Source organism: Amblyraja radiata, chromosome 1 (assembly GCF_010909765.2).
Source record: "Amblyraja radiata isolate CabotCenter1 chromosome 1, sAmbRad1.1.pri, whole genome shotgun sequence".
Taxonomy (NCBI): Eukaryota; Metazoa; Chordata; class Chondrichthyes; order Rajiformes; family Rajidae; genus Amblyraja; species Amblyraja radiata.
The window spans coordinates 169,695,024-169,714,197 of record NC_045956.1 but is presented as its reverse complement, the minus strand read 5'-3'; positions in this window follow the sequence as shown (position 1 = coordinate 169,714,197).

Genomic DNA, 19,174 nt, shown 5'->3' with positions numbered 1-19,174 from the left:
GAAAGGAAACCTCTGGAGACTTTGCGCCCCACCCAAGGTATCCGTGCGGTTCCCGGAGGTTTTTGTCAGTCTCCCTACCTGCTTCAACTACAGGTGCACAACCTTTTATCCGAAAGCCTTGGGACCAGACACCTTTCGTAATTCGGAGTTTTTCGGCTTTCGGAATGGAAGATTTTTAGCGTAGATTTTAACGGCTGGCTCAGTGGTAGAGTGCTCGGCTCATATCCGCAAGGTCGCGAGTTTGCGCCTCGATCCCGGCAGTTACTCGATCGCGTGTTTGAGGCTTCAATGTAGTTTTTTCTTGCAGAACAGGAGAGAATAGGGAGGGTTAGGCTGGGATCATTCTCTGCGAGATGATCTTAGTGCGGGAGACAAGTGTAGGAGAGGTGTACTGACTGTGTGGGCAGAACTTTGGAAGTGATTGCCCACCATTCTCAAAAGCCGCTGTGTCTCCCTGTCCCTGGGATAGCAGGGGGAGATCAAACAGCACAATACCCCCCTCCCCCTCCAACTCCAGAGGAATCCGCTCCCCGATGGGCCGCTACGGCGACAAGTGGCAGTTTGCCCACAGCCCGAGCTGCGCCACCCCAAGAACAAGACGTACCTTGCACACCATCAGCTTCTGCCCCTACGGGGAGCGTGTTCCTCTGGAGTTGGAGCGGGGCTGGGCTGGAGTTGCTGATCTGGGATCTCCGTGCTTGCAGTGGGCCTGGGGGTCGGTGTCCCATTGGTCCTGACGTCTCCGGTGACTGGCACTGACCTGCTGGCATCGCCGACGTGAAGACAGTGCAAAGCCCCCGTGCCGTTGCAATGAGCGGGAAGCTGGAGAGGGGAGGGAAGGGGTCACACACATGGCCGGGAAGCAGAGGGATGTAGGTGGGGTGAAACTGAAGGGAGTGACAATCTGCTGCTGCCTGCCCGCTGAGTTAAAATGTTCCCACGCAACACTCACGATACACTGTGTATCGTGAGTCTACCGTGGGAACTTTTTAACTCAGCGGGCAGGCAGCAGCAGATTGTCAATTATTAACCCTCCCGCGCAATATACCCTCACCTTCTCGTTTATGAATGGGGATTTAGTTCCCCTTTCTTCGAGGACCGACCGGAGGTTCCGCTGTCACCTCTGCGGGCCGCCCTCGGTGAACGTCTTCAAGGCCCTTACTTCAAGGACCGAAAAAATGTCCGCTATTCGGAACTTTTCGTTATTTGGAATTTCGGATAAAAGGTTGTGCACCTGTACCTGCAACCTCCGGCAACCACCTGCAACCTCCGGGAACCGCACGGAAACCTTGGGTGGGGCGCAAAGTCTCCAGAGGTTTCCGTTCAGGTTTCCTAAGTGGGACAGGGGCATAAATCTCTTCTGCACCCTGTCCAAAGGCTTTGCATCCTTCATGTAATGGGGCGACCAGAACTGCTAATACTCCTAATGCAGCAAACCAAAGTACTACAAAGCTGCAAGATGACTCCTGCTCATATAAGCAATGCCTCAACCTATGAAGGCAAGCATACCATACGCCTTCTTCTCCACTCTCTCTACTTATGTTACTACTTCCAGAGAGTTATGGACTTGGACCCCAAGATCCTTCTGCACATCAATGCTGGTAAGGGTGGTAAAGGTAAAAATATCGGACCCTGGTCGTATTCACACATCTCAATCGACAACACACATATGTCCACAAGTTGGTACATAGGCTCAGAAACCCATCGATGGACTTTGTTCAGCATTCGCACACTCCCTGGTTAGAAACGATCTTCCATTATGTGATGAGACTGGAGTAGTTGGGTTAGTTCCAGTTAGGAGCACAAAAATCTAAAGGGAAATTTAATAGGGGACTCGCAATGAGGAAGTCCATTGATCAATCCAGGAGGAATACATTCTATTGACAGTGCAGGACACAGATTTAAACTATTATTTGGCCTTCCTTTCATTCATTTGTTCTTTGTACCACTTCATATCCCAAGTATCCCTCTCCCCTGACTCTCAGTCTGAAGAAGGGTCTCGACCCGAAATGTCACCTATTCCTTTTCTCCAGGGATGCTGCCTGACTCGCTGAGTTACCCCAGCAATTTGTATCTATCTTCGGCCTCAATAATGGGTGGAGAAATGTCAGATGGAGTCTACTCCGAGCAAGTGTGAGGTGTTGCAGTTTGGGAGGACGAATGTAAGGGAAAAATCTAGAAGTAATGGAAAGACACAAGAGCATTGAAGATTAGTTTAGTTTTAGTTTAGAGATACAGCACGGGCACAGGTCCTTTGACCTACCGAGTCTGCACCAACCAATCCCCGCACATTAACACTATCCTACACACACTAGGGACAATTTACACTGTACCAAGCCGATTTACCTACATACATGCACGTCTTTGGCGTGTGAGAGGAAACCAAAGATCTCGGAGAAAACCCACACGGTCACGGGGTGAACGTACAAACTCCGTACAGACAGCGCCCGTAGTTGGGATCCAACCCGGGTCTACGGCGCTGCAAGCACAATAAGGCAGCAACTCTACAGCTGTGCCGCCGAGCCGTCCTAGTACAGAGGAATTACTGAGGAATCTTTTGGTCCAAGTCCTCAACTCCCTGAAGGTGGCAACACAAATAGAAGGCATGTCGAATGCTTGCCTTCATTGGTTGGGGCAATGAGTATCAGAGTCAGGAAGTTGTGATGTAGCCTGGTCGGACTTTGACTTATTTGGAGTTTTGCCTGTGGTTCTGGTCAAGGAACTGCAGATGCTGGTTTACACTGAAGATAGACACAAAATACTGGAGTAACTCAGTGGGTCAGGCATCATCTCTGGAGAAAAGGAATAGGTGACATTTCGTGTTGAGACCCTTCTTCAGGGTCTTTTCAGGGTCTTAAAGCATGAGGAAACATCACCTATTCCTTCTCTCCAGAGATGCTGCCTGACCCACTGAGTTACTCCAGCATTTTGTGTCTATCTTCGGTGTAAACCAGCAACCTACACAAAAAAATAAACCTTGGCTTCTCACTGTTTATTTTTAACAAATACATAGAACATAGAACAGTATGTTTCCCCCAGGTTTCTTCCCCCTACTACAATCAATCTGAAGATGGGTCCCAACGTCAAGCATCACCTGTCCATGTTCTCCAGAGACGCTGCCTGACCTGTCGAGCTACTCCACCAGTACCTTGTGTCTTTTTTGGTAAACCAGCATCTGTAGTTCCTTGTTTCTATAACACATGCAACACAAGAACAGGTCGATAATGTCAGTGCCAAACATAATGCTGGACCAACTCTTATCCGTCTGCACATAATCCATATCCCTCCATTACCTGCATATCCAAGTGTCATTCTAATGTCCCATCATATCTGCCTCCACCATGCCCCTCAGCAGCATGCTCCAGGCACTCACCAACCCTCCATGTAAAAACCTTTCCCTGCATATCTCCTGTAAACATTGCCCCTCACAACTTAAAGCTGTGTCCTGTAGTACTTGATTTTTCCATCCCAGGAAAAAAGCTTCTGATTACCCATGCTATCTATGCTTCTCATGATTTTATGTAATATCATCAGGTCTCCCCACAACCTCCTGACATTTTTTGTCTGAATGATATTCAAAATTAATTTTATTTACGGGCAGCAAGTTGTTAGGATGTAGGATATTCTGGTTTAAAAAAAGCACTTTTAGCACATTTAACAGTATCTTTCAAAATTGAAGGACAATAGGCAAGGAGCAAGAGAGGGGACTTCTATTGTTCGATAGATTTTGCAAAGAGCACAATAAGGTGAGAGGCCTTATACAGTGCTGCAAGATTGCGTGATTGAACACTGCCATCCAGGGTCTGTTTGTGTGATATTCCTTTCATTCCAGCCAACATGTCATAACTGTCATGAGGGCAGTCACGGTGCTCAGCGGGAGAGTTGCTGCCTTACAGCGAATGCAGCGCTGGAGTACCGGGTTCAATCCTGACTAAGAGTGCTGCCTGTCAGGAGTTTGTACGTTCTCCCCATGACATGTGTGGGTTTTCTCCGAGATAGACAATAGACAATAGGTGCAGGAGTAGGCCATTTGGCCCTTCGAGCCAGCACCGCCATTCAATGTGATCATTGCTGATCATCCCAATCAGTACCCCGTTCCTGCCTTCTCCCCATATCCCCTGACTCCGCTATCTTTAAGAGCCCTATCTAGCTCTCTCTTGAAAGCATCCAGAGAACCGGCCTCCACCGCCTTCTTAGGCAGAGAATTCCACAGACTCACAACTCTCTGTGTGAGCCTTTGGTTTTCTCCCACACTCCAAAGACGTACAGGTTTGCAGGTTAATTGGCTTGGTAAATGTAAAAACTGTCCCCAGTGGGTGTAGGATAGTGTTAATATGCGGGGATCGCTGGTCGGCGCAGACCTGACGGGCCGAAGGGCCTTTTTCTGTGCTGTATCTCTAAACTAAACTTCAACAGAATTGCTATTATGTAGAACTGCAGGCGTGAAATTGTTGCATTCGTCTTTCTTGGGGGGTACAGGTAATCCTCGGAGTCTCAGTAGATTTGAGTGTTCGTGGCTGTACGGGGTTTTGTTAACTCTGTTTTTTCTCTTCCCCACCCCCACCCCCCCCCTTCCCACTTTGCCCCACTCTAACATCAGACTGATATGTTGATGCGACAGATTCAGAAGAAGAAATGAAGTCTACTTTCCTTACAAATTGTGTCCAAATGTGTAAATTGTAAGCCAAACTGATAATGAAAAAAAACATCTAAAAATATGATTTTAAAATCTGCAAAGAATTTTGTGTCAAATATGTACACGAGTCCAGAACACACGGCAGTGATGAGAGGCTGTTCACGTGAACATTATATTAAACACTGTAGAGATGTTCACCTCTGTGCTGGTTACATCACAACACCAGCTCTGAACTGTCATTGTTCGAAAATGAAAAATATTTAAGGTATGAAGACAAACATTTTATTTATCTTTAGCTCTTCTTTCAAGCTTTGGCACAGTTTAACATCCATCATAGGGTCATAGTCATTCAGCATGGAAAGAAGTCTTTTGGCCCAACTTGTCCATGCCACCAAGATGCCCCATCTAAGCTACTCTGAACTGCCCATGTTTGGACCATATCTCTCCAAACCTTTCTTATCTATGTACCTGTCCAACTGTCTTTTAAATGCTGTTATCGTACCAGCCTCAACTACCTCCTCTGGCAGTTCATTCCATATCCCTACCACCCTCTGAGTAAAAAAAAATGGCTCTTAGTTTCCTATTAAATCTTGACCTTCTCACCTTAAACCTGTGGTTCTTGATTCCCCTCCTCTGGGTAAAAGGCTCTGTACATTCATCCTATCTATTCCCCTCAAGATTTTATACACCTCTAAACATCTGCCTTGGAACATCTGTCCATTCCTTAACCTTTGTAAGTTATAATTTCTACCTATTCAGCATTAAAAGTTGATTGCATTAAAGCTTCAGGTTACAAAATGTTCTTTGTGATCTTGTGTTGCGGGTTGGTCCACCAAAATCTGAAGATTGAATGGTGTTTGCAGCGCAGTCAGTCACAGAAGAACACAACAGTTAGTGTTCCAGTTCTTAATGCAAATCACTCCCATTGCATGTACCACCTGCGACGTCCTAAACTAGATGCTCCTTTGTATAGTAAGAAACTGCAGATGCTGGTTTAAACCGAAGACAGACAAAAAATGCTGGAGTAACATGGTGGGACAGGCAGCATCTCTGGAGAGAAGGAATGGGTGACATTTCTTCAGTAAGTTGCCTAAGATGGATCTTTACAAATGAGAAAATCATTGTTACCGAGCAAACGTGACAGAAGGAATAGTTTAGATTAGTTTAGTTTAGTTTAGTTTAGAGATACGGCGCAGAAACAGGCCCTTCGGCCCTCCGACCAGCGATCCTCGCACACTAACACAACCCTACACACTCAAGGGACAATTTACAATTTTACCAAGCCAATTAACCTTCAAACCTGGACGTCTTTGGAGTGTGGGAGGAAACCAGAGCCCTCGGAGAAAACCCACGCAGGTCACGGGGAGAACGTTCTAAATCCGTACCGACAGCACTTGTAGTCAGCATCGAACCCGGGTCTTGAGCCCAGGCAGCAAGTCTACCACTGCGCCACCTTGCCACTCTCGGTACTTCTTTGTACATTGCCTAAGATGAATCTTTACAGATGAGAAAATAATCGTTAATCGTAAGCTCATAAGATCATAAGCAATAGGAGCAGAATTAGTCCATTCGGCCCATCAAGTCTACTCTGCCATTCAATCATGGCTGATCAATCTCTCCCTTCTAACCCCATTCTCCTGCATTCTCCCCATTACCTCTGACACCCGTGCTAATCAGGAATCCCCATACTAATCAAGAATCTACCCGTACTAATCAAGAATCTACCCGTACTAATCAAGAATCTACTGTGTATCTATCTCTGCCTTAAAAATGTTCATTCATAGCCTTATTTGGCAATGAATTCCACATATCCACCACTCTCCGACTAAGGAAATTCATCTTCATCTCCTTCCTAAAAGAACGTCCTTTAATTCTGAGGCTATGACCTCTAGTCCTAGACTTTCCCACTAGTGGAAACATCCTCTCTACATCCACTCTATCCAAGCCTTTCATTATTCTGTATGTTTCTGTTCTATTAATGAGCAAACTCAACAGACGGAATATGTAACATCAGGAGAAATATGGTAAACCCTTGTATTAATGGACCTCTTTACAATGGATTTTGGTTTTTGCGGACGGACCTGGCGACGGCTGCCCTTGCTACCCCCGGCTCACACCATCTCCCCTGCCGCCACTGCCAGGCCACACCAGCGCTTTGAGTTTTTTACGTAAGAACCAGCAATCGCTGGAGAAATGGCAAATTGAGATCAATCTGAACAAGTGTGAGGTCCATTTTGGGAGGTCAAATTTACGGGGAAAACATACAATGAATAACATGACCCTCAAGAGCACTGATGTACAGAGGGATCTTGGAGTCCAAAGTCCATAACTCTGTGAAAGTGGCAACACAAGTAGGAAAAGTGGGGATATGGTAAAGGAGTGGTAAAAAACCCCATCAGATTGCTGACTTTTGTTGGTTGGGGCATAGAGTATAAGAGCCAAGAAGGCATGATGCAGTTTTATAGAACTGTGGTTAGGTCACATTTGGAGTGTTGCATGTAGTTCTGGTCACCCCATTACAGGAAGTATGTGGAGGTTCTGGAAAGGAGGAAGAGGAGGTTTACCAGAATGATGCAGGGATTAGGGGGCATTGTTAGCCACAGGGTGGTTGGATATTTGGATATTTTTGGACAGACTTGGATATTTTTCACTGGAACACCAGAGGTTGCAGAGAGACATGGAAGAAGTGTATTAAATTACGGGAGACATAGATAGGGTAGACAGTCAGAGTCTTTTTCTCAGGATGGGAAGAAAACAAATACTAGGGGGCATAGGTTAAGGTGAGAGGAGCAAAGTTGATGGAGATGTGTGCGGCAGGTTTTTTTACACAGAGGGTGGCGAGTACCTGGAACGTGCTGCTGGGGGAGGTGGTGGAGGCAGGTACGATAGGAGTGTTTAGGAAACATTGAGATAGGCAGGCCAGACGGGACCACAGAGATTAATGGAGAGTGATTCCCTGGAGGAGGGTTCACAGATCTGGATCAATCTGTTCAAGAAGGAACTGCAGATGCTGGAAAATTGAAGGAAGACAAAAGTGCTGGAGAAATTCAGCGGGTGCAGCAGCATCTATGGAGCGAAAGAAATAGGCGACGTTTCGGGCCGAAACACCTCTTCAGACTGTGCCGTGTTCACAAGTTCACAAGTTGTAGGAGTAGAATTGGGCCATTCGGCCTATCGAGTCTACTCCGCCATTCAATCATGGCTGATCTCTGCCTCCTCATCCTATTTTCCTAAGATAGACACAAAAAGCTGGAGTAAGTCAGCAGAACAGGCAGTATCTCTGGAGAGAAGAAATGGGTGACGTTTCGGGTCGAGACTCTTCTTAATCTAATTTTCCTGCTTTCTCCCCATAAGCCTTGACACCTGTTCTAATGAAGAATTTGTCTATCTCTACCTTAGAAAAATATCCACTGTTACATGTGTTGAAGCAACTACTAAACTTACAGGGCTCTGTTTTCCAGCTTCTCTGGATGTGAGGTGAAAGCACAGGCTGTGCTCAGCAAAGCACTGAGTTCAGGAGGCCGAGGGAGGGAGGAAAAACTGCTGTCGGCCCTGCATTTTTCATTCTTAAATATCAGCCATTGTCCGTCCACTGTCCTGCCTTTCAACAAAGCTCCCCATCTCATAGACAACTCATTTCTCATCCATTGTGGATTCTTTGTGAGTGACTGTAACATAATAGAATTCTTCTGTACGAAGGCAAGTGCATGGGTTCATTCAGAAACCCGTGTCCTAAACCTAATCACATTGTGGTCACTCTTCCCCAATGGTCCCAGAAAGGCAGATTATGAATTAACCCCTTCTCATTGCACGATACTCAATCTAGGTAGCTTGATCTCCTGTTAGTCAGAAGAAGGGTCTCAACCCGAAATGTCACCCGTTCCTCTTCGCCAGAGATGCTGCCTGTCCCCCCTGAGTTACTCCTGCTTTTTGTGTCTATCTTGAAAAATAGTTCACTGGAATTACCAGTGCTTGGAATGAATATTACAGCGATCTCAAGGGTAGCTTCCATTTTCCATCGGTGAAAAAAGGGATCAAGTCATCGAGTGAATTTGTAGTTAGTTGAATTTTTAACTGGACCCACAATACCTCAACTCTGATCAAGAAGGCTCACCAGCGTCTCTTCTTCCTGAGGAGACTGAAGAAGGTCCATCTGTCTCCTCAGATCCTGGTGAACTTCTACCGCTGCACCATCGAGAGCATCCTTACCAACTGCATCACAGTATGGTATGGCAACTGCTCTGTCTCCGACCGGAAGGCATTGCAGAGGGTGGTGAAAATTGCCCAACGCATCACCGGTTCCTCGCTCCCCTCCATTGAGTCTGTCCAAAGCAAGCGTTGTCTGCGGAGGGCGCTCAGCATCGCCAAGGACTGCTCTCACCCCAACCATGGACTGTTTACCCTCCTACCATCCGGGAGGTGCTACAGGTCTCTCCGTTGCCGAACCAGCAGGCCCAGGAACAGCTTCTTCCCGGCGGCTGTCACTCTACTCAACAACGTACCTCGGTGACTGCCAATCACCCCCCCACCCCCCGGACACTTATTATCACTTATTATTATTTATTTAAATCATTTGCTATGTCGCTCTTCCAGGGAGATGCTAAATGCATTTCGTTGTCTCTGTACTGTACACTGACAATGACAATTAAAATTGAATCTGAATCTGAATCTGAATCTGAATTTTAACGGTAGATTGTAATAGAGAGTTAACTGGTTGTAAAATGTCATATATGTTAGTAGTAGATAATTATGAGTTTGTTTTTAATTTTTAGAAGGGCAAGCAATTTATATAAACATAGATACCTTTAAGAACTGTAGATGGTTTATGCATGCAACCTATAATGTAGCTACCTCAACACCACTAACCACGCCCAGCCATATCAGTATAACTGTGATATCCTCCCCTTGTTCCTCCCTTTTTGTTCCAGTACGCCTGAAGACTAGATGCAGTCAGTACTGGGACGTGTGTGACATGTGCCTTAATTAAAGACTCAGTAAAGGTCACAGTGTGTCAGACTTAACTCCTTTACATGGTGTCAGTAAGTTAAACGCGCACCTCCTGTTTATCGGGTTTTATTTGTCCCTAGTTTTACTAGTGTTTAATTCCCCATTTACCATGGCATTCTCATGCCGAAAGCCCTCTCCCCTTGTCTTTGACGCTGACATTGCGGAACGCTGGGCTATTTTCGTGATGGACTACAACCACTTCATCAACATCGTGCACCGAAATGACCCCGATGCAGTCAAAGCCTCACTACTGCTGAACCTTGCCGGTCCCGATGCTATGAAGCGTGCTCAGGCTTTCACTTACAATCCAGCGGTCCTGGATGACAACGACCAGGTCGTCGAGCAGGCGGAATCTGCCAATTACCCGGTATGTCTCTTACGCAAGTTTGCGGAGATTTGTGACTTGCCCTCCAACCGTATATTGGAGCGGGCTAGATTCTTTACAAGGAAACAGCAGCCTGATGAGCCTGTTGAATGTTTTATCGCTGACCTGCGCTACCTTGCTCAGCGGTGCCGTTTCGAGACCATGCGTGATCAGCTCACCAGAGATATCCTTGTCGCCGGCATGCTAGATCAGAAGCTACATGCAGATCTGCTGCGAAGACCAGACCTCACCCTGACTGAGGCTATGTATGCATGCCGCATGGCTGAAGTAGTTGACCCGCCACATGGGCAGAGGGGATCTGACAATCGGGCTATTAATCTGACTGGTGTTGCTATGCCCCGTCGCAAGCAAGACAGCTTTTGCCCTACGCCGCGGCCGACTTATGCCCCTCGGGTCCCGCTTGTCAAGAAGTGTCCCAACTGCAATTATATCCACTCCATGCAGTCGTAGTGCCCAGCATTTGGCAAAGCTTGCTGTAGGAAGATGAACCATTTTTCAGCTGCCTGTCGCTCCCGTGGGAACGTTCCCCCAGCTCCTAGACAAGTTTTAAACAACCTTCAGCAAGTTGATAACGAATTCGATTCCCAGTCTTCTGTCGACACTGCCCTCGACTCTGAGCCCAGCAATTCCATGGGAGATGCCAGTGTTTACACTCTCCTTCATGGCCGATCTCGCCTCCCTGATCCTTCTGTGCTCATTACTGTCAACAACAAGTCCTTCACTGCTAAGCTCGACACGGGGGCGAAGGTGAATGTTATGTCAACATCCCTATTCAAACAGATAAGAAATAATGAGCTGTTAACTGCTGATCGCTCCATATTGCGTGCTTATGGGGGAGAGGAGCTAACACCTGTGGGGAGGGCCACCTTACACTGTGTGCTGCAGAAATCATCCCGTGACCTGTCCTTTTTCATTCTTGACTGTGACTGTGTGACTCTGTTGAGCAATCAGGCGTGTCAGGATCTCGGTCTGGTGTCTTTCGACCGTACTGTCCACGAAGTGCGTGTGATGCTGAATCCACTCTCCGAGTACCCTGACCTATTCGATGATGAACTGGGTAAGCTGCCCCTTGTATACAAGATCGCAACTGACCCGTCGGTTGTACCGGTGGTCCGTGCTCCACACAGGGTGTACTTTGCCATGAAGGGCAAGGTCGAAGCCATGCTGAAGAACATGGTTGACATGGGAGTGCTTGCAGCTGTCAGCGAACCCACCGAGTGGGTCTCCACCATGGTCGCCACCATGAAGAAGGGTAAGAACGAGATACGGGTGTGCATCAACCCCAAAGATTTGAATCTGGCAATAAAACGTCCCCATTACCCTATGAGGACTGTAGAAGATGTTGCTGCCCAGGTTGGTCAGGCCACGGTGTTCTCTGTCCTTGATGCCAGGAGCTCATTCTGGCAAATACCCCTAGACAAACGCTCCTCAGACTTAACCACTTTTGGCACCCCCTTCGGAAGGTTAAAATTTTTGCGGATGCCATTCGGCATCAACTCCGCTAGCGAAGTGTTTCAACGCTCCATGGAGCAACTGTTTGATGGCCTGCCGTGTGCCATTATCGTGGATGACATCCTGGTCTATGGGAAAGATGCTGCTGAGCACGACCACAACCTCCGACGGATTCTAGACCACGCTCGCCAGATCAACTTAAAGCTTAACCTGTCAAAGTGCAAGTTCCGTGTAGCTGAAGTACCCTATGTTGGCCACATCTTCACGGCCCACGGGCTGAAACCTGATCCGCAGAAGACCAACGCTATCTCCGAGCTGCCTGCCCCGACAGATGTTACCAGCCTGCAGCGTTTCCTGGGCATGGTCAACTATTTGGGGAAGTTTATCCCCGACCTCAGCGAGTTGAGCGCACCCCTGAGGCAACTGACGAAAAAAGACATCGCCTGGTCCTGGTTTCCCCAACACCAGCAGGCTTTCGACTTCCTCAAAACAAAGCTGATCAGCACGCCGACTCTCAAGTTTTTCGATCTGCAACGTCCTATTGTAGTTACGTGTGATGCTTCCCGTTTCGGACTAGGTGCTGCCTGCCCGCAACTCCATGATGATGGCTCGCTGCAGCCCATCTCTTATGCCTCGTGAACCATGACGGACACTGAGCAGCGCTATGCACAAATCGAGAAAGAGCTTCTTGCGGTTGTATTCGCCTGCTCCAAGTTCAAGGACTTCCTTTTCGGTACCGAGTTCACCGTCGAGACGGATCATCAACCCTTGGTGACCATCCTCAACAAACCTATCCACATCGCTCCAGCTAGACTCCAGCGCATGATGCTACAGCTCCAGCGGTTCGACTTTCAGATCGTTTACAAGAGGGGCACTGAGATGCATGTGGCTGACGCGCTGTCCAGGGCCCCCCGGTCCTCCTGCGACAGACATCCCTACGAACAGGAGGATCTGCAGGTACTCAATGTCAACTTTGTTCCCTCTAAACAGCTGCAGTGCCTGGTTGAACACACCGCCAACGACCCAGACCTGCAACAGCTCGCTGCTGTCATCCAGCAGGGGTGGCCAAGCAAACGAACCTCGCTGCCTGCTGGTGTCCACCCTTTCTTTCTGGTTCGAGATGAACTAGTGCTCCGGGACGGGATCATCATCAAGGGTCACAAGGTGGTCGTCCCTGCCTCCCTATACGACTTGTACTACATCGCTGCCCACATGGGGCATCCCGGAGCCGATGCCACCGTCTCACATGCCCAAGAACAATACTATTGGCCCGGCATGGCCAAGTACATTAAAGCCCGAGTAGCCCCTTGTCCTGATTGCAACACTCTTGCCCCACATCAGCAGCGCCAGCCACTTCTGCAGCAGCCCGCCCCTGCCATGCCCTGGTCATCGCTGGCTGATGACATATTCGAATGGCGAGGCAAGCACTACCTGGTGTTGGTCGACTCCTACTCGAACTGGTTCGAGGTGGACCTTCTCCCTGCTATCACCTCTGAAATGGTCATCAGTAAGCTGCGCCGCCACTTCGCCACTTTTGGGTCCCCGGTCCGCTTGCAGACCGACAACGGCCGTCAGTTCGCCAGTGCAGAATTTAAAGCTTTCGCTGTGAAGTGGAACTTCACTCACTATACCAGCAGCCCTGAATACCCGCAGAGCAATGGCCTGGCCGAACGTGCTGTCCGCAGTGCCAAGAATTTGCTCGAGCAGTCTCGTCTCTCCAATGGTGACTTCTACCAGGGTCTGCTAAACCTTCGTAACATTTCCAGGGACATTACCATGCGATCCCCTCCCCAACGTCTGATGTCCCGCGTTCTTCGCCCACCGATGCCGATCGCCCAGCAATCCCTAGTGCCCAAGGTCCTCCAGCCTGCTGCCGTCCAGCAACGGATTGCTGAAAGGCATGAAGTACAGCGCCACTCTCACGACAAGTCCTGCCGCCCGCTCTCACCACTACTGCCTGGCCAGGTCGTCCGCATGCAGACAGCCACCGGATTCTCCCGACTCGCGACCGTGGTTGGGGTGGACAATTCACCCAGATCCTACTTGGTGGACTTTGAAGGAACTATCTACCGCCGTAGCCGCCAGCACTTGTTGGCCGTTAACGAGCCTCAGCCTCCTCCTGCGGCCCCCCTATGCTCCTCCGTTGCGTTTCGAGCCTCCCACTACTAACTACCCCTTAGCTCCCTGCATGCCCCGGTCAGTCCGCTTGCCCTGTTCTCCTCCCTCTGCCCTTCCGGGGTTCTCCTCCCCTGCCCGCTCTCCTTCTCCTCCTTAGAATCATAGAAAGTAGGTGCGAGAGTAGACCACCAGGTCCGTCGAGCCCGCACCGCCATTCGCTCATGGCTGAACACTAAACAGACACACTTACCCACAAACAGTAGACACAAGACACAGAACACAAGACACTACCCTCCCCTTTATACCGCTATCACCCCTCTCCACCCCAAGAACCGCGTGATCTCCTGGGGGAGGCAAAAAACCGGATAAAAACCCAGGTCCAATTCGGGAAAAAAATCCGGGAAATTCCTCTCCGACCCCAATCCAGGCGATCGACACTTGTCCAGGAGATCACTCAGGTCTTACTATACTAACCATACCTAGGTCCATATCCCTGCCCTCTCCCCGTAGCCCCTTATCCCCTTGGCAGCTAAAAAAACATCTATTTTAGATTTAAATATATTTAACGTTTCTGCTTCCACTGCTCCCTGGGGCAGTGAATTCCACAAACTAACCACCCTCTGGGTGAAGAAGTTCTTCCTCATCTCAGTTTTAAAAGAGCCCCCCCTCACTCTGCAACTATGTCCCCTAGTTCTAGCCTCCCCGATCATTGGGAACATCCTCGGTGCATCCACCCGATCAAGGCCCCTCACGATCTTATATGTTTCAATGAGATCGCCTCTCATTCTTCTAAACTCCAAAGAGTAGAGTCCCAGCTTACTTAACCTTTCCTCATATGTCCATCCCCTCATTGCAGGAATTAATCTTGTAAACCTTCGCTGCACTGCCTCCAGGGCTAGTACATCCTTTCTTAAGTATGGACCCCAGAACTGTACACAGTATTCCAAATGTGGTCTCACTAATACCGTGTACAGCTGCAGCAAGACCTCCGTGTTTTTATACTCAATCCCCCTAGCAATAAAGGCCAAAACTCCATTGGCCTTCCTGATTGCTTGCTGCACCTGCATACTGACTTTTAGTGATTCATGTACTAATACCCCTAGATCCCTTTGCGTTGCATTACAACGCAGCTCCTCCTCATTTAGAAAATAACTTGCCCTATCATTTTTTTCCCCAAAGTGAATGACTTCACATTTATTAGTATTAAATTTCATCTGCCAAGTTGTTGCCCACTCACCTAGCTTATCTATATCCTTTTGCAGACTCTTCCTATCCTCCTCATCCCCTACTTTCCCTCCCATTTTTGTATCGTCTGCAAATTTTGATATATTACACTTGGTTCCCTCCTCCAAATCATTTATATAAATTGTGAACAACTGGGGTCCCAGCACCGACCCTTGCGGAACCCCGCTAGTTACCGGTTGCCATCCCGAGTATGAACCATTTATCCCCACTCTCTGCTTCCTATTTGTTAGCCAATCCTCTACCCATGCTAATATATTACCCCCAATCCCATAATTTTTTATTTTTAGCAATAGTCTCTTATGTGGCACCTTGTCAAAAGCCTTTTGGAAGTCCAAGTATACCACATCCACCGGTCCCCCTTTATCCACCCGGGTTGTTACTTCCTCAAAGAATTCGAGCAGATTCGTTAAACACGATTTCCCCTTCACAAAACCATGCTGGTTCTGTCTGATGAAGTCATGTTTATCCAAGTGCCCCGTTAGTGTTTCTTTAATAATTGTCTCTAACATTTTACCCACCACCGATGTTAGACTAACCGGTCTATAGTTACCCGCCTTCTGTTTACTTCCTTTTTTAAATATAGGTGTTACATTGGCCATTTTCCAATCCACTGGGACCGTTCCTGCCTCCAGGGAGTTTTGGAAAATTATCACCAATGCATCCACAATCCCCACTGCTATCTCCCTCAAGACCCTTGGATGTAATCCATCAGGCCCAGGGGATTTATCCTCCTTCAGTCTCATTAATTTCCCTAATACCACCTCCTTGGTGATCTTAATAGTATTTAGCTCCTCCATTCCTACCGCCTCCTGTTTATCCAGCGTTGGAATATTTTTTGTGTCTTCTATGGTGAAGACTGATACAAAATACTCGTTTAATGCCTTTGCCATTTCCATGTTCCCCACCAACAACTCTCCAGTCTCACCCTCCAATGGACCAACGTTCACCTTAGCCACCCTTTTTCTTTTTATATAGCTATAAAAACTCTTACTATTAGTTTTTATGTTGTTCGCTAAATTCCTTTCATAGTCTATTTTCCCCGTCTTAATTAATCTCTTAGTTCTCCTTCTCCCCCGTCTCCTTCCCCTGGCTCGCCTGTGCCGGTCGGGTCTCCTTCCGCATTCCCGGTTGGGTCTCCACCGGCTTTCTCCTTCCCGGCTGATATTGCTCCTCCTCCTCTTCTTTCGGGTGGGGAGGGTGAGGGTGCCATGCGCACTCGCTCGGGTCGGGTTGTCAAACCTCCTGACCGTTACGGTGATTTCGTTTAGTTTTGCAGGTGTTGTATAACCACCCTGCCACTGTTATAACTTCAATTTTAAATTTCCAAGGGAAAGGATGTAGATGGTTTATGCATGCAACCTATAATGTAGCTACCTCAATACCACTAACCACGCCCAGCCATATCAGTATAACTGTGATATCCTCCCCTTGCTCCTCCCTGTTTGTTCCAGTACGCCTGAAGACTAGATGCAGTTAGTACTGTGACGTGTGTGACATGTGCCTTAATTAAAGACTCAGTAAAGGTTACAGTGTGTCAGACTTGACTCCTTTACAAGAACCAAATGTACCATAGGTTTATGTCATAGGAGCAGAATTAGTCCAGTTGGCCCATCATGAGAGGAATAGATGCAGAGTCTCTTGCCCAGTGTAGGTGAATCAAGGACCAGAGGACATAGGTTCAATGTGAAGGGGAAAAAACTTAATGGGAATCTGAGGGGTAACGTTTTCATACAAACACTGGTGTGTGCATGGAACAAGCTGCCAGAGGAGGAAGTTGAGGCTGGGACTATCCCAACGATAGGACAGGTTTGGAGGGATATGGACCAAGCGCAGGCAGGTGGGACTAGTGTAGCTGGGACATGTTGGCTGGTGTGGGCAAGCTGGGCCGAAGGGCTTGTTTCCACACTGTATCACTCTATGACTCCATGACTAAGTTTACTCCAATTTTAAAGAGCACCAGGTGATAACAATAAAGGCAATATGGGGAGAAAAGTGGTACGAAGGGCTAGCCAAGAATATAAAGGAGAATAGTAAAGGGTTCTTTAGGTATGTGAAGAGGAAAAAATTAGTTAAGACCAAAGTTGGAACCTTGAAGACTGAAAAAGGTGAATTATGGGGAACAAGGATATGGCAGACAAACTGAACAAGTATTTTGGATCTGTCTTCACAAAGGAAGACACAAACAATCTCCCTGATGTACAAGTGGTTCTACATTGACGGAGGAACTGAAGGAAATTCACATTAGGCAGGAAATGGTGTTGGGCAGACTGATGGGACTGAAGGCTGATGCATCCCCAGGGCCTGATGGTCTGCATCCCAGGGTACATAAGGAAGTGGCTCTAGAAATTGTGGACGCATTGATGATAATTTTCCAATGTTCTATAGATTCAGGATCAGTTCCTGTGGATTGGAGGGTAGCTAAAGTTATCCACTTTTTAAGAAAGGTGGGTGAGAGAAAACAGGGAATTATAGACCAGCTAACCTGACATCGGTGGTGGGGAAGATGCTGGAGTCAATTGTAAATGATGAAATAGCGGCACATTTGGATAGCAGTAACAGGATCGGTCTGAGTCAGCATGGATTTATGAAGGGGAAATCATGCTTGACTAATCTTCTGGAAGGTTTTGAGGATGTAATTAGGAAAATGGACAAGGGAGAGCCAGTGGATGTAGTGTACCTGGACGTAGAGAAAGCATTTGATAAGGTCCCACATAGGAGATTAGTGGGCAAAATTAGAGCACTTGGTATTGGGGGTAGGGTACCGACATGGATTGAAAATTGGCAGACAGGAAACAAAGAGTAGGGATAAACGAGTTCCTTTCATAATGGCAGGCGGTGACTAGAGGGGTACCGCAAGGCTCGGTGCTGGTACTGCAGCTATTTGAATGAATGAATAATAATAAAGCTTTATTTCAGACACAGGTCCATATAACACATCATACAGTATAAGGAGATACAAAAATACATTAAAAATTGCATATTAGCCTATAAGATATACAAGCTATTGCACCAATGCCATCTTAGCCTAGAAGTGAATCTATAGCAGCTTTTCAGAGGGCTGACTAGGGCTTCAATTATGTGGTTCTCTGATTTGTCCAGGCGACACATAAAACTAAACATCAGCTGCCTTAAGAGTGCCTCACAGGTTGGCACTCTAGTGGACACAAACAATTGACTGGCACTATGCCACCTAGGGACACGAAGCAGCAACCTCATTGCATCATTGTATGCTACCTTGAGCCTCTGCATACTCTTTTTCTTATAGTTAGACCACAATTGAGCAGTATATAACGGTGTGATGTAGGTTCTGAACAGGGAACACTTCACAGAGTCAGAGCACATAGAAAACTTCCTTATAAGCATGTTAGCTTGAAAATAAAATTTACAGCGCTGTCGGTAGAGGTCTTTGTCATCCGTCCAGTCATCGGATATGACATGACCTAGGTATTTAATTTCCTCACACACAGCAAGAGGACTGTCTGACAAATAAAAGGTCGGAAAAGTTGATTTCCTGTCCTCAGCGCTTCTAACTATCATTATGCGGCTTTTCTTAGCGTTATACTTTATGTCATAATCAAGGCCATACTGAGAGCACACCTTCAGCATCTGCTGCAGCCCAGCACTATATGGACAGAGCAGGACCAGGTCGTCTGCATACATAAGATGATTAACAATAGTGTTGCCCACAAGACTGAATGAATGAATGAATAAGCTTATTGGCCAAGCATTCACATACAAGGAATTTGCCTTGGTGCTCCCCCCCGCAAGTGACAGCATGACATACAGTGATAGTTAGGAGTGACACATAAAACATTAAACATTAATAATAAAACTTTATTCATTAAACATGTGAATTAAATAAACTGCCAGAGCAAAAGGAGGCTACAGATTTTTGGTTATTGAGTAGAGCTATTACTCGTGGAAAAAAGCTGTTTTTATGTCTGGCTGTGGCAGCTTTGATAGCCCGGAGTCACCTTCCAGAGGGAAGTGATTCAAAGAGTTTGTGGCCAGGATGTGAGGGGTCAGAGATGATCTTGCCCGCTCGCTTCCTGGCCCTTGCAGTTTACAGAGCAGTACACAGTGGCAGCCATCGTCGGCGCCAGCAGCAGCGACACTGCAAGCAGCTTTTACAATATAGATTAATGATTTAGATGAAGGGATTAAAAGTAACATTGGTAAATTTGCAGATGACACAAAGCTGAGTGGCAGGGTGAACTGTGAGGAAGGTGCTATGAGGATGCAGGATGACCTGGACAGGTTGGGTGAATGGGCAGATGCATGGCAGATGCAGATTAATGTGGATAAATGTGAGGTTATCCACTTTGGTGGCA